General features: G+C 36.8%; 1 protein-coding gene and 1 long non-coding RNA gene across 16 annotated transcripts in view; one reads left to right on the plus strand and one right to left on the minus strand.

Moving 5' to 3' along the window:
• Window positions 1-16354, minus strand: part of IRAG1 (inositol 1,4,5-triphosphate receptor associated 1) — a 98290-nt gene that overhangs the window by 36824 nt on the left and 45112 nt on the right. The gene's annotated exons all lie outside the window — the stretch shown is intronic.
• Window positions 5487-10943, plus strand: LOC135302157 (uncharacterized). 2 transcript variants are annotated; one of them, XR_010363865.1, is made up of 4 exons: window positions 5487-5648; window positions 7846-8062; window positions 9666-9819; window positions 10667-10943. It is a non-coding gene; the product is annotated as an uncharacterized LOC135302157 (long non-coding RNA). The 2 variants fall into 2 exon arrangements; XR_010363864.1 differs by lacking the exon at window positions 10667-10943 and having other exon boundaries at window positions 9666-10074.

Here is a 16354-nt window from a genome sequence, read left to right on the forward strand (position 1 = left end):
ATAGTTTCTAACAATCAGAACACTTCCAGGTTGCAGCCTCAGAGACAAGGGTTAAATGTAAATAATTCTATCACAAAAATATTTTAAAGGAAGAGATTAGAGAAAGCTGAAGGAAAACACAATTTCTAAAAAACTCCCCTCAAACTAAATGGTTACAGACTTCCCTGAAACTACAAGCTGCACATGTAGGACTTGATTTACAGAGCAGTATGACAGGAAAAAAATCTCCTTTTCTGCTTCCTGTTTTCCTCATAGTTCAGGAACACATAAAACTGGATGGTTTTCAATAAGCTGCTTAAATGAGAGAAAGGAAAAGTTAGGTCAGGCAGAAAGTGAAATGTTTTGATGCATGTCCAGCCTGACATGCATCCTGGGAGAATATCTCCAGTAATGGGTAGTTATGACATTGTTGAGACTGAAAACCAAAAAGTTTGGGGGTGAAAGGTGATGCTGTTCCATTATCAATAAGGCCAACCTCTACAACAAGGCATTTGGTTTGGTTATGATCAAAAATTTACATCACAGTTTAAGGAAATCTCAAACTAATTCCAAAAGAGTTTAGTGAAACTTATTCTGGGAGTTCTGCACTTCACTCCCAGAGGATCCATTCTGGTCCCAGCTTCAGCTTTTCCTTGATACATTAAGAGAAAAAGCAATTGGAGCTATTTCACTCACAGACAATATTTTAACATAGCTAAATGGAAATTTAAGACTTACTAAAAGATCATAACTGTGTTCAAAAATAGCACTTTTCATCCTGTAAAATGTCAGCTTCATTTGTTTTAGCAATGTTTTTAGAGTTTGTTTTGTTAGCAGTCAGTGTTTAGATTTATTTCTCTTGCAGCAAAGCATCTAAAGGAGTGGCTTATAACAACTTTTTCTGTCTTGCAAGAATTTTAGGCTGAATGTTATGCTGCAGACAATCAGCAAACAGATGAAGAATGTATGTATTTTAGAAACAATGCGGAGCAGCATTTCACTAGCTTTTTAGACTAGTAGACCCAGATTTTTAAAAAAGGTATTTCTTTTAAGGAAAGCCTAGTTTAGACAGCCTGAAAATTTTCCAATTCCAATTTTTTTTTTTTAGGGGCAAGTAGGAGTCAATGTCGCATGAATCAAACTTTTATAAATTACTCTGGTTTGGATGCAGTTTTTTTTTATTTTCAAGGTTCTTTTATCTAGCAAAAAAAAAAGAACACACAGAAATGAGGTTATAAGCAGCACAACCTCTCTGTGAAAACAAATGGTTTTAAGAATTGCATACAAGTTCAGGAAAACCTATTTTTTTGTTCACTTGTAGTTTTTATTCATTCTGGAGCATTACTTTGAACAAATATCCTTGAGACAGAACTCCAAAATGGTAATTTTATCTGGTAAAGACTGCACCTAAAATACTGGACTCAGCTCTCTTATAAGAATGATATCTTACTGACCTATTTTTTTTTTCCCCATCAGTGGGCTTTCAGCTGGAAAAGCAAGAAGACAACAAAAAGCACTGCTCAGGCAGGTGACCTCTAGGAAACCAGTTAGTGTGAACTTTGGCAAACTTTAAAATAAAATTTTATATATATATATATATGTAGTGAAAAAGATGGTACATGTGATATTAAGGAAGAATGAATCCCTGGTTTATTCAGTATTATGCATAAGTTAAAGAATTCAGCCAACAGGAGCAAATCTGATGATCAGAAGACAGATTTCAAGGCATAGTTGCTATATTTCTTAACTTGCAGATTATTTTTTATAGACTTTAAGGAAATGCAATTTAAAGGAAGAATGTGAATATAGAGTGGGAGGATATTTGGCATGGAGAATAAGGATTTCTAAGCATAAGAAACAGCATATAAGAAAGTGTGAAGATAAGAGTGGGAGAACAGTACACTTGGTGTCATTCAGGAGGGCAGTTCAAAACACACCCAGAGCAAGGAAGTACCTGGAAAAAAGTCTATTACAACATAAAGGCAGTGAAGTTAAAACAGGATAGTTTAAAAAAGTTGAAATTATATGTGAGTAAAAAATGTTGCTCTCTTCCTCCTCCTAGACAACTTCCTATTTAGAAGTAGAATTGTTTAGGAGGCAGTGCCAGTCTTGTTGTGTGGGGCTGAGGGACCCCTCTGATGCAGGACCTGAGCACTGATGAATCTCCCAACAGAAACTGCACCACTCAGAATACCAGGAGATGATAATACCACCCAACGTGCTTTTGCCTAAATGAGCATCATGTACTCAGCCACACAGAGTCACGTGGGTTTCTTTCTTCTACTCCTTCTCACAGATTTGGAGAAACCTAGATATGTTTCTGCTGTCTGGACTGGATGTATTATATATCACATTCTAGTTACACATTTATTTTTGTCTAGGGTGTGGGCAGAGTTGGGAGATTGAGTCGATATTTTCTCAAATTGCCACTTGACTTTATTCTTAGTAAATGTAAAAAGAGAGCAAATACATTTGTGTGGAGGGGAGACAGATAAGATTAAGGGGGAAAAAATCAGTGTTTCTTGGTGTTAATTCATCCTTTTTAAAGAAAAACCTTAAGGTTCCTATATGAAGCAAAATGTTTGAAAGCAATTTCTACATAGAAACATTCTATAAATTATTCTGCTTTGTAGGGCAGCAGGATATCAACTTTGCATAATTTGGAAAAAGCTACTAACAGCCTGACTCCGAAACATAAATATGTTGAAGGCAATTAGAACAGAACACTATTGCTTGTTGACCCAAGAGTCTTGTTGCTACTCAAGCAAAAAATTTTCCAAATGAAGAAATCAAACTAAATTCTTTCTTTCCCAATCACAAAGGGTAACCCCAGAGGGCAAACTTGGTTGAACAAACCAATAATAAATAGCTTTCTTTGCGATCTAGAATTCAACTGTGGGCTTTCAAGCAGGGAGATTATACTTGGCTTTCCATCTTGCATAGATAAATGGCAAAGCAGCACAACACGTGTTTTATTCCCATTTTATCCTACCTGGACACAATCAGATTGATATTTGCTTACTTTAGTGATACATGGACACCTATTTTTGCATTACAAAAACGAACAGGCCAAAAGTGCACGATGAAGCTGTTTCACTTCCTTTTTGTGAGAAGAGAGTTATGGATCCTAGTCCACAGAATGTTGTCTCAAAAATTGCTGCACACCAGGACAGGAATATCTTCACTATCAACTTATTCAAATAAGCTGCCATTGTGTGGATTTTGACTGCTTACTTTTTTTCTGCAGACCTGGTAGTTCATTCATCCAGGCTGCAATGTCCCAACCTGGATCCGGGGATGCTGTGTATTAGGTCACAAGAATTGTTTCTTTTGCTAGGAACAGTCCAATTTTATTCCTAGAGTACACACATGAAACCTGTAGGTCTAGCTGTCTGTGAAAAAGCAAAGCTCATATCACCTCTTCCTTCCTGCCTGCATACAATACAGAAGTGTGGAAAAGCAGCAATATTTTGTAATGCCACATCTTAAGCTTTTTTCCTAGAAACAATTTTGAGGGCAGCAGCAGCACTAATTTCTCTTGTCAATATCTAGCTCTAAAACCAGGTATAACAGCAGCAGCAACAACAAAACCACCACCACAAATAGTAATAGATTAATAATGCAAAGGATGATTGTTCAATTTTAGTTTTCTCCAGAGAGGTGGGGTGAGGGAGGAAGTCCTCAGTGCTGCAATTAGGTGTGATGTCAAATCAAAATTGGAGCCAAAAGCTCTTTTCTTCTCAAAAGATCTATTAATGCAATATAAGATTCTGCAAACACACTTTGTAGAAGGTGTTTTGCCTGTATTGCTGAATCATTTACAGATTTCTGAGTGCTGTGTTATTCCTTGCTACTGATTATGCTTCTGACAAGAACCCTTCAGATGTAGTCACACAGTGCTATTTTCACACTATGAAGTTCTTACAGTAAGCATGCCCAAACTGATGTAGTTTTTCATTTAAATTTAATTTTTAGAAGGTGTGATAAGAGGCAGCATATTTACAGCACAATTCAACTTATGTACTATGTAAAGGCAGGTTTTCAGGAGCTTGGATGAAGCCTGATTTTGGTTGGTTTTTTTTTGGTTTTGGTTGTTTTTTAACTTGTATTTGAAAGCTAAGACCCACAATCTTCAGAGACAAAAAGATCACTTTGTTACTGATGCATTTAGCAAAGATATTCTATGTATATTTTACTGGCCAAGTTAGCAATGAATTGAATCGGAGGACCCTCCAATGAGGCACATGCTGAATCAGCAACAAATTCCTCAGAGTCCCTCTTTTGCTAATTGAAGCAGTTATTAATTTCAAGGTGAAACCAACACAGCATATTTGATTTAATAACTTGAGGGCTGCAAAGGTGTTGCATTAGACAGGATAATGTAGTAATTAAGACAGAGGTGAAATAAATACTCCAAAATTCACACATCATACAGAAACAAGCTGTTAGCACAGAGACTGTTCCATCAGGCATGCTCATGACATGGCTTTTCTTATATCTCACACTGTAAAATATTAATTGGCATTCTTTAAAAGGTTATTTTATAATACAGGCACAGCACTGAATTAAACTTCAGTCATAAATAACATCTGGTGAATTTTGTGAGATCAACCTTTTTGCAAGCAGCCTTTACATAGTACATAAATTTAATTGTGCTGTAAATATGCTGCCTCTTCCTATCACAACTTCTAAAAATTAAATTTAAATGGAAAAGTACATCAGTTTGGGAATGCTTGCTCAAAGAACTTCATAGTGTGAAAATCACACTGTGTCCAAACTCCCAGTGCAAACAAAGCTTTGAAATTAAAAGACTGAGGACAGCTGAGTTCTGACTGAAATTTTTAGTAGAGCAGAGCATCATATCACCATTACAACTGACTGACTGCACAGATGCTTTACCTGATTACTGAAAAGCAATGCTCTGTCTACTGTCTCTGGTTTGAAAACACCACTATCCCAAGGGGATACTTAATCTCAGGTAGTACCTGCAAGCCTCTCTCAGGTAATCTCTGGCTGCATATCTGACTTGAGAAGCGTCATGGTTCTCTCCTGCTCTTAGATCCCCAAATCAGCTACTTGGCCTGAACTATATGTGGCCAGAAGGAGACTTGCCAGTGGCTGCAATCAATAATCCACGGCCAAAATAATAGGGTAAATAATTTGTCCTTTTTTTTTTGTCCTTATTTGAAACATAGATGCAGTAGCTTCAGGAAAATTTAACCTGACCTCTTTATTTTAATGTGGGGGAAAAGGGAGAAAGCACACTGCTCCACCTCTTCAGAAAGAACAGATTTGCTGACTTGCAGAAAAGATGGTCTGAAAATGAAAGCAAGCAGTTGTTTGTGAGAAGAGAAGCAAGTCCCAATTTCCTGTGCTCTTGAAGTTCTGCACACCATCGGAATCCAAAATGAGGGACAAGGGATTATTGCTAGGACCTAAAAAAACCCAAACAAACCAGCCCAAACCAGCTCCAGAGCCACCTTTCCACTACATCATACAAAGTCTCTACTCACAGAATCTCAAGACTGGGAGCACATGGTAATGCTAAACAGCAAAAATTTGCTAATGGCAATTCAACCTTTTATTTTTCAGGTGTCCTAAAAAGTAAAGAAGTGAATGCTCTCTTACACCATCCACTTCAAAAGCACCTCAACCATTCTGTCTTCCAGGTATTAACACCAAGGACCTAAAGAGAATTTAACCATCTACTTGCAGTTTCCTCACTTTAAGGACACACTGATGTATTCTGCATATGCACCAGACTGAACTCAGCATTTCAAAATGTGAAACATCAAAGCTAACCTTTGATTATTTCAGTGAACACAGTACAGAATCTCTCTTACTTTTAAACTCTTCTCGGCAGGAAGAAAGTGAGGCCTATTTTGGCTGCTTGTTAAAATTCTAGATTCAGAATCTTTACAATTTGCCCTCTAATTGGGAAATTATCCTTATTGGCTTGCTTCTTCTAGAAAACATGGTAAGAAAAATAATTTCTCATTTTCTTTTAGAAGGCTACCAGGTACAACACTCTGAGAACACATAGTTTGCTAACCTTATTTCTGCCATTTTCAATTATTGTTTTCCAAAATCTAGGACTAGGAAAGTTAATAACAAAAATCAAAATTATCAGGAAAAAAAGGAATTTTTATGCATTGACTGGCACATTCTGTACCAAAACCCCACATGTTTCTGGGTAATTAAACAGTTCAGAAAAAAGCTTTGAGGAAAACAACAGCTCTGCTCTTCTGGAATAGCACACGCCAAATGTAGCAAAATGTTCCTCATGTCCTTTGTCAAAATCTTTCCCTGATAAAATTATTTAGCCAACACCATTCCATCCCTGATTATATCCAGGAGCTGATCCAAAAAATAATGTACCAGCTTTATGCACAATCTCATCTCATCAACCTCTCAAAAAACCCCACACTCATTTGGTATGGTTTTATCAGTGTTGTGCACAGGGAGGCCTAGGAAAGAGATGAGCTTAAACCAGAGAGCTGCTTCTGCAAGGAAAGAATTCTACACTTTGGGGGCTGCATTTCATATACTAGTTTTGACATTTTTACCTCAAAACCTAAAATGGAAATAGGGGATGTGAGAAGAATGTAAAAGATGCAGAGTTTTATTCACTCTATGAGACTTTAAAAAGCTTCAGAACATGCCATGGGTCAAGATTTGCCACAGAAATATCAGACCTACTGCAATTGTCTGGTCTTTTCAGGACACTCCATATCTGCAGTAAGAGCAGTGAGTAAGGCATGGAATTGCATTTCAGTCCCTCAGTTCACAACCAGCAAATGACTGAGTTTGTACAACACCTCTTGTTCTACTGCAGCTGCAGACAGTTTGGTATCTCCTGGAGAAAAGCAAGGAGACAAAGTGGGAAAGGAGCAGCAATCACATCTTGATACTGAGTGAAACTGACCCAAATTCATGTTTCTTAGTCCTGCTCCATTGCACTTTATAAGCTATGCTAGAACTCAGTATTGCTTTTGTCATCACTCTACTAAGAAATTGTGATGTTGCTAATTTTACAACTCTATATATGACAAGTCAAAATGGCATTCTGTATTTGCCTACTTATAAACAATTTGTATACAATAAGTATGTAGTCATGAACATTAAGATTTATTACCTTACCTCTCTTTTCTTTATGTCAAATAAAGTAAACAAGGTTTCATTAAAGTAATGGAACCCATTATTTAAAGTTTAAAACACTGGTAGAGAATTGTGGAATGAAAAAGATTCAAGGATTCTAATATATTATGAAATAAAAAATACAAAACTGGATAAATTATTTAGAAAATCTCTTAAAAGAAGATACAGGAACTCATGGTAATTTCAACAACACCATAAGACTAACAAGATAAGACTAATCTTAATAGAAGAAATGCTGAAATACCAATGCATCAAAAGTTTTATTGTTAATCAAAGTTTTGGGGGTTTAGAGTGCCTCTGGACAACAGTCTGGCAAATACCAAGGGGGAAAAAAAAAAAAAAGCTGTGCATTATCTACCTGAGGTAATGGAAGATAAATAAATAGCCTTAAAGATACTGAGATAAAAGGCACACAACGAAGGATGCTCATTCTTTCCAAACATCTCCTTCAATATTTTGATGTTGACCTTGAACTGCTTTGTTATTCTGCCCAAACAAAACAAACTCCTGATTTGAGAACTGATTGCTTTATAACTTTATTATCACTTAAAACTTTCATCCTAGTTCCTAACTTTTAGATAATAACTGTCCTAGATAAGGAATTAATGTAATATTTTATTACTAAATAGATCCAGATACAAGAAGGATAAATTAATACAGGACTGTCCAGCAGTCTAAACTTTGCTATTTCATTAAAATCCTTCACAGAAATCAACAAGCATGTTAATGCAGGCAACACGTATTTTTCAAGAAGAGATTTGACAAAATTTTCAATCAAGCATCTTAAGGAAACTGCTCCCATAGGACAAAAGAGAAATACCTCCTGTAACTGAAGGAAGAAGAACAGAAGTTGTTCTGCATGCTGCAGACATTACACTTCCATGGGTACTGAGGTGTTCAACATAGTCCTGAAGAATCAGCAAAAGTGAGTCTGTACTGATGATTAAAGATGAGATGGGAAAATCAGAGCTAAAGACAGCCAAGGTAGTTTAGGCAATATTGAGCACCTGAATAATGAAATATCAGGTAAAAAAAGGCAAATCTATGCACAAGAGGAAAAAAAACCCAAATATAAAAACCACACTTAAATAACAGCCCATCATTACATTTTACAAGTCAGGAAAGAGCTCAGAGTAATTTTGAATAGTTCCCTGAAAATAGCATTCAGCAGCAGCCAAAAAGGCAAAAATGTCAAAAATTAATAGGAGAGAGCTAGAAACAGCATAGAATGAGACCAAATCTTTAAAATAGTTCTAGTCACATCTCAAAAAAAAACCCCAAACAAAACAAGCACACACCCCCCCAAAAAAGAATAACAACAAACCCTCAACAACATAAAAACGAATGGTTCATAGAAGAAAGACTGGTCAGTAATTGCAAATGGTTTCCATGCAAAAAAGGACACTTCTGGATAGAAACAGGTTAGAAAGTGATGACTAGACTGAAGAGGGTGGCCTATTAATTATTTGCTCTCAATTCCTCACAGTACATATGGATAAGGATGCCAAAAGCAGTTAGTAGGCAAGCGCTTGAGTAGAAAAGAAGTTTCTTAACAACAGTATATAAATAAATAATTGAATTTATTACCACAGGAAGTTGAAAAATAATTGGAGCACATAAGTCAGTGCAAACAGAGGTCAGATACATGTAGAGGAGATGTACAGCAGTAATTCTATATAGCCCTGGACCTGGAAAGGCCTGCAGCCTGAGCTGCAGGTGGTTGAGTGTTAAAGAAGGGTTCAGCTTTTGGAGTAGCATGAACATGATCCCTGTGGGGATGAGATTAATGGTTTGCAAGACCTGGATGTGCAGCCCTTATATTCAGTGGTGGAAGCAGCTTCAATTTCTGAAAGAAGCTGATTGTGACAAAGTAAACAAAGGAAAAATGCCTTTTTGTCCATCACATCTAACTGGCAATGCTGAAGAAATGGATGAAGAATAGACAGAACAACAGGCAGAAGAAAGCAATAGAAGAAAAGGACTTTTTCTTACATTTTTCTAGTTAATACAAACAGTACATGCTAAGACCACAGCCAGGACTAAGACTCAGGATGATACTGTGCTGGATTCCTAACAGCTTCCATGAAGTAAACATAACTCAGCCTGAAGAATGTCTGGCATCTCCCTGCTTTGTCACGTTTTAGATTCTTGCAGATGAGCAATCGTCAAATGTTTTTAAGGAGCTATTTGGGTGGCAGGTCACAGAAAGTGTTTTCAGTTCTTTAAGATGCATCATAGAGAAAGAATTGAATTTTGCAGGAGAAATGATGGTAAACCAGCACTTTCCAAACTTTGCAGTCTTAGGCAGGCACATTTGCTAACACACACACACATTAAAGGACATCCCCCATTTATTTCTTCTCTGTGAAGAAAATCCCATTTGTCTTCAATGCCTTTTAATAGAAGACACAAGTGCAAATCAATATAGAAACTTCCAGAAAATCAGAAGCTGATACTGGCACGAAGGTTTACACAGCTCTTAATTACAAAGTATTATTGGTATTCTCCATCTTTTTCCTATTTATTAGCACTGAATCCCAGAACAGCCCAGGTTGGAAGGGACCGTGAAATATTGACCTGCCCAACCCTTTGTGGGAAAGGGAGACTGGATGAGATTATTGAGCATTCTCTCTAACTGTGTCTTGAAAACCTCCAGCAATGGGGACACTACCACATCTCTGGGTAGGTTGTTCCAGTGAATGATTGTTCTCACTGCAAAAATGTATCTTTTTTATTTTGATTTGACACCTCTCCCTGTCACATGTAGTCAGCTGTACAATGCTGCCTACACTCCAGGTCCAAAAGCCTCACATGTAGCTGACTCAGAAAAAACATGAAAATAATCTCAGCTCAAATCAATGGTACAAACTGGGGAAATGTCTTCAGGTGCTCTTGCACTCCCACTGCTTTTCTCTCAGAGAATACACAGCAGTAGGAATAAATTCATTTTCTGGGATAGCACCTTGAAATACCTCTTCTCTTCCTCTAATATTTCTCACTAGTTCAGCCAGTATAAACATCAGGTTTTAATAAGCAGAGAAGTGTAAAAAACAAAAATATAAGATTGGTCTAAGATACAATTGATAGCCTCCCCCCTGAGATATTAAAATTTTGAAAAAGGCCACTTGACTTCACAACTCTAAAAGTCATTTCACACTCTAAGTATTATTTCCCTTGTGTACCAGTACACTCAATCTATAACAAATTCCACAATAAGGTTGCTTTAACAATGAAGAGATAATATATATCATTCTAAGTTTTCATTCACTATGTCAGATACTCTATCATAGCTGCACAAGATCAAAACAAACTACATTTAATTCTTGCCTAGAAAATTTTGTGAGAAACCTATTTTTTTTCCACAAAGCACAATAAAAACTTCCACTCACTACAGAAAGAGACAAACTTCCAATCAAAGCTTCCACTCTCTACTTTGAAGAGACAAACTGTACATTTTGTTTGCCTATAAACCTGCAGGCTTTCCCTGTGCTGTTTTGCTGCAACATGATTATGCCTTCAACCTTGGCAGGTCACACCTTGTCCTCCTTGTGTATGGCTTGCAGGACAGGACTAAGCAGGGAAAGCTTCCTAATATCAAATCCTGGGAGTAGAGGTAAGTAAAGGAACATGACAAACAGTTCTTCCAACACCCAAAAGCCAAATTTTCACCTTAGCATCCCTCTTCCCCTTGAAGCTCTCAAGATCAATTTTGTCTTAGGTATAGGGATTTGATAACCATTATGAAACTTTATCTAGTTTTCTTGTGTCTCTTTATCAATTCAGTTAAACTGAACATCACCTTTGCACGAGTCCTATTATAGTTATTGGAGTGATATAAAGAAATCAAAACTTGATAAGCTAAGGAAGCAATTGTCTCACAGACAATGCAGATATCTGCTTTTACTTGTCAGTTGAAATTGCTGTTTTCATTCAAATATTCATCAGCTGGGATATGGCTGGGTACAGCTGCTGAATGCTGATCTAAGATCTCTTTCAAATGTTCCTACCAACACCAGTAACCCCAAAGATGATGTTCTCTGCAGGGAAGGATCAAGAGAAGAGCCTAGCCACATTTCATTCTGTTCTTCTTCACCACTAGATTATTAATAATACCACTTGCCTTTAACATATTGAGAGGCACGAGAATATGTATAAAGGGAACCATCATGAGGCCTCACTTTAGCCTAAGGCCATTTGTCTCCTGAAGTGTTCTGTTAGTTTGGCTTGGTTGGTTTGGGAGTTTTTTTTCTTATTTTTGAATCAATTTAAGTTCCTGTCCTAAAATCAGGAAATTAATTTTTGGCTCTCTAAATTGCATTCTGCAGAAACCTTTTGCTTCTTAGATGATCACAGAGAAGCCCGGGGAGACAAACTTTTATAGGTTAAAATTAACCTTTTTTACATTATTGCCTTTCTTGAAGTGACTGACTTCAGATTACCTTCCAAAACATTTTCTTGGGGCAGTGGAAGGAATAGTAACCTAAAGAGAGACAGTTTCTATCCTTCTCTTAATTCTTAATTTTATTGGCTAAGAAATTAAGTTTTTAAGAATTGAAATCTTAATTCTCTTTATTAATGTTCTCTTCTATCCAAATCCTAGGCTGAAGTAATTAGGAAATCATCATCCCAATATTTTTCCTCACAGATCAAAAGAAATGAGAGAATTAGAAAGCCAGAACTTAGAACCAGAATTTCTAGGTTTTCTAGAAACAGTTAATGTATGTTTCACTCATGTTTTTCACATCTTCCCTTCATTTCTTCTTTATACCCAACAACTGACTACAAACAAGTAAAAACTGCCAAGCAAGCTTAACAAACAAAATGCATAACCTATGCATATATGCTATATCTATGAAAAAAAAAATCTACATATAAATTAATACCAATGATACTGTTTGACCTCTGCAAAGAAGATGTTGAATTGTGTTGAACATGTTTCTAAGGCATGTAAGAAACATGTTCAACACAACTCATCCAAGACAAACTTTTCAAGTTGTCTTCCAAGACAAACTTTTTTGTTGCTGTGTTTCTTAGTTAGAAAAATGTTTATTTGAATTTCCATGGCACTTAAAGACAACCTACAAATTCATTTTCTAAATGCTCCCTCCAAGTGTTATGTTTTTAAACTTGTTGAAAACAAAAAAGTATATTTTTACAGAACAAAGAGGACAAAGTTACTAATTGAACATGCCATTTATATAATTTTGTTAAAGGAAATATTTAAAGTCAGAACTAGCTATGATTTTTTTCTAAAATTCTCATTATCCAGTTAAATCAGAAAACATTTTCTGCTGAAAAAATGGAATCTAGGAGATGAAAAAACAGGGCAACTACAGTACTTACCATAACAATTTGCAAACCTGTGTGAATGGCACCACACTTTTCTATCATACACAGAAAAAGATCCACTTCAATTCTAAATATGTGTTAAATGTACTTTTGAACTGAAGTGAGGCAAAAAGCAAATGTGAATCACAGAGCTTGTATGAATTACAATCAGTACCTTAAGTGAACATACTGCAGAGCTTCATTAATATTCAACTATAGAGTTACCAATTTCACTAAATAAGTGCTTTTGGCATTAAAAATTTAATTTTCTTCATTTTTTAAGCAGGGTGGAATAATAGAATTTTATTTAGTTCACTCATTAGGTTCATAATCTGTCTTCATTTATTTTTCCTAAACTACACCAATCCAAAAGTCAGGCATTTATAAGTCACAGAACTTTTCTAGTCAGGTTACTCTGCAAACACAGAGCAGTTATTTGTTCCCTTTACTCTCACAAAGCTGCCCAGCTGCAGCCCTTACTGTGGTGAGTTAATATTCCTGAGGAAGGTCAGAATATTGAAAACATGCTGAATAGTATTTGCACTGGTACATTATTTAATCTTATTAGCTGACTAGAACAATTAAATTTCACCCACTTCAGTCATTATTTCATAGCAAAAATGCAGCAGAAAATAATGAAACTGTGTGCTTAAGAAAGAGAGGGATACAACAATTGATTTCTGACCTCTTCAAGGGATCTGATTCTTTACTGTATAATGACATATTTTTCACTATGTCCTACAAATATTTTGGGAAAGGTGATTGTTTGGGTTTTTTTGCATTTTAAGAACTGCAGAGCATTCAAAATGTTGTGCATATAATTCTTCAGCACTTTCCAACAGAGCAAAGATTTACCACTGTGAAGAAGAAATGATCACTCCCCACTGCACTTAAGTGAAACTGGCCACTGGTCTTGCTTCTTCACCTGAACTATTTATCAGATGTTGGTACTGTGGAATAAACACTGCTTCAGGTTAATCCAAATTATTAAATTTACTGTAGTAAAACTCACTGTGTTACCTAAAAGCAGTTGTCTCATTTCTTGCACTGCTGAACTAAATCTCACTTTTGTTACACACCTGAAGCACATTGCATTTCCAGCCACCAGGAATGCACACTTACATCCTGAGTTTATCAACATCCATCTAGGTGGAGCATTCAGTTCAGTGGGATAATGATTGATAGTTATGGGGAAAAAACATAGCTTTTTGGATATTAGTTAAGCAATCCAACAATGATTTTTATCTTCTAGGAACATTTTTTAGGGTTTCATATCTTCTTATCTATGACTCCAGCCTTAATTTTTACTGAACAGTTTAAAATTATTTACAAAGCAGCATTTAAAAACCAGCAAATGGGTAACATATATGTTAATAAAGAAAAAAATGTGAAATATGTTAAAAATTGTCAGAATAACAACTGACCTGTGCAACTCTCATGTGTATGGTCTCCTTACTCACTGCACTGGATGAGACCCACAAATGAGAAATTAGCCCAACTGTTTCAAACAGAAGTAAAATTTAAAATGCAAGCAGAAAGCTTATTACCTATCAGAGGAATTTAAAGTCTGGAATTCTCATGGTCAGCATAATGCCTTGCAGCATAGGAGCAGAAAGGATAATGAATATTCAGCAGGCTGATGGCTGGAATGCTATAGGAAGAAGCTTCCTATTTTAAACATAGAGAAACAAATTCAATACGACATAGAAAAGAGTGGGATTTTTTGTTTATTCAAGCAAAATTAACAGCTCCTTCCAAGCAGATGATCAGGCAAAGAAAGAAAACATGATGTTACCACAGATTAATTTTTTCAAATCATCACAATAACAAACCAGTGAGTAACAGAAACAAAGTATGCAGTCAGTTTGCTTAAGGGCAAATGAGATCTCATTCTGCCATTTTTCACTGAAGTTAACTTCAACAAAAAGGTTCTCTAGAAACTTCTGAAGTGAGCTGAAGGAAGACAGAAGGGGAGTTCTTTTACAAGATCACTATATCTCATGTTGAGAGCATCTGTTTAGTGTTGCTGGTTTTCCCAATGTTATTTTAAAAAACAAAGGGAGAAGAACAAAAACACTCGTTATCCATAAACCAAATATCTGCATGCTCTTAATAATCTTTAGAGAAAGAGACCAGCATTTTTCTATATATTAAAAAAACTAAATAGACCCCTAAACCTATGACAGATTATTTAAAGGGCACCTAAAGTAACGAGTCCAAGTGAGCAGCATTCATGATGTGGAACTCCTGGAGTTCCATCAGACCTTGCCTGGTGACCTTGAACATACACAAAAGGACATAATTGGTGGAGAAACCACTTCAAATGCAGGGAAGTTTTCAGGGAACAGATTCCTGAGCCCCAACTGCCTTCTTTAAATGACCAGAAAGTAGATAAGGGCTGCTGTCTCTGGATAGTACTTTATTCTCCCTGGCTGAGCTTCAAAACATCTGTTGCATAAGGCAAGCCTAATTAGAATGGCTGCCTCCACCCGGATGGCTGACATTTACTTGCCATGGGAAGAACCTGTCCACTAACAACATTCCCATGAACCTGACTGACATGCCTAAAGAGCAGGCTGAGCAGAGTCTATAGCCTGTTCCCAAAGACTGCAGAAACCTCAGACCTTTTCCTTTTAGGCATTGCGGCCTCGATGGAAAAATCTGCAAAATAGATGAGGGTGTCTGTTACAAACTGACAGTGCTCTGCACCACTTTGGAAAGCAGACAAACATATGGACTGCTACCAACTATTAGAACTTGGTGTGAAATCACAGGAGTTATCAGCCTGCAGCTTTCTCAATGTGTTTCACAGACATTTGTGAACTTTTTCCAAAATAAAGATAGCAGTGCACAAACAGGCCATTTAGTAACCTATGTCTCCCTACACTAAAAAATGGGTTGTTTCTAAGCAGCTGAGCTATCAAAACCCGTTCAACGGGCATTTTATTTTGATGATTTTGTGTCTTATCTCTCTCACAGCAAGCTTACATGTCTCCTAGTCTCCTACCAGTCTGGAGAGCCAAGAGACAGCATTTGCTGTGCTTAGTTTTAAGCTTCACACATGCCAGGTTGCCAGCTGGCAGATCAAATAGAATCAGTGATAATTTCAGCTCACAGTGGAGCCTTTCCTCTTAGCAGCACTAAGCTGGGTCTCTCCCCTCTTACCACACCACTGATTTTCACTTATAGGAGTTTAATACTTTTGCAATCCTCTCCTGCCAAATTCAACAAGCCGGACAAGTTCAAAGGGTACTGGGAGGGAATGAGGGGAGGGCAGGGAAGAAGGGGGAAAGATAGTTGGCTGACAACCAGAATAACAGCAAAATTTTTAGTCCAAGGAAAACAATACCAAAAACAGATTTTGGAAAGAATAAATGCATAGCTAACACTTAAAGAAGGCTAGTGGACAACATATGAAGAGAAATGTGTCTCTAAACATAGCCATGTAGTACTTTTTCTCTAGAAAAAAGCTTATGTAGCTAATGTTGTGTGTTCAGGCCTCCCTCTTCCTCCTGCACTGCCATAAGCTGGTGATGAGTTTCAAGCTAAGCTGATGCAGGAAGTGACAGATACCAGGAAGTTTGTATTTCCATGGCAGATGCAAGTTCAGATGTACAGCATCTGAAACAGAGACTATATAGAATAGCTTAGAAATACAGAATAAACTGATGTCATAACTGTGGCGAGGGTGCTATAGACACAGCTCTCAGGGAAATGAGGTTTCTTTGTTAAAAGTATTTGACAGCGTCATGAAAAATAAAGGCTACAGCTTTTAGGTTCCACACATCTCCTTGGTTGTCCTCTCCCCTTCCCCTGTCAGGCTATTCATGTGACCACATATTCTCAACAGCAAAAGTCCCAATATTGCAAATGCAGCACAGATGTGCTG

The sequence above is a fragment of the Passer domesticus genome, chromosome 6, assembly GCF_036417665.1.
Source record: "Passer domesticus isolate bPasDom1 chromosome 6, bPasDom1.hap1, whole genome shotgun sequence".
NCBI lineage: Eukaryota > Metazoa > Chordata > Aves > Passeriformes > Passeridae > Passer > Passer domesticus.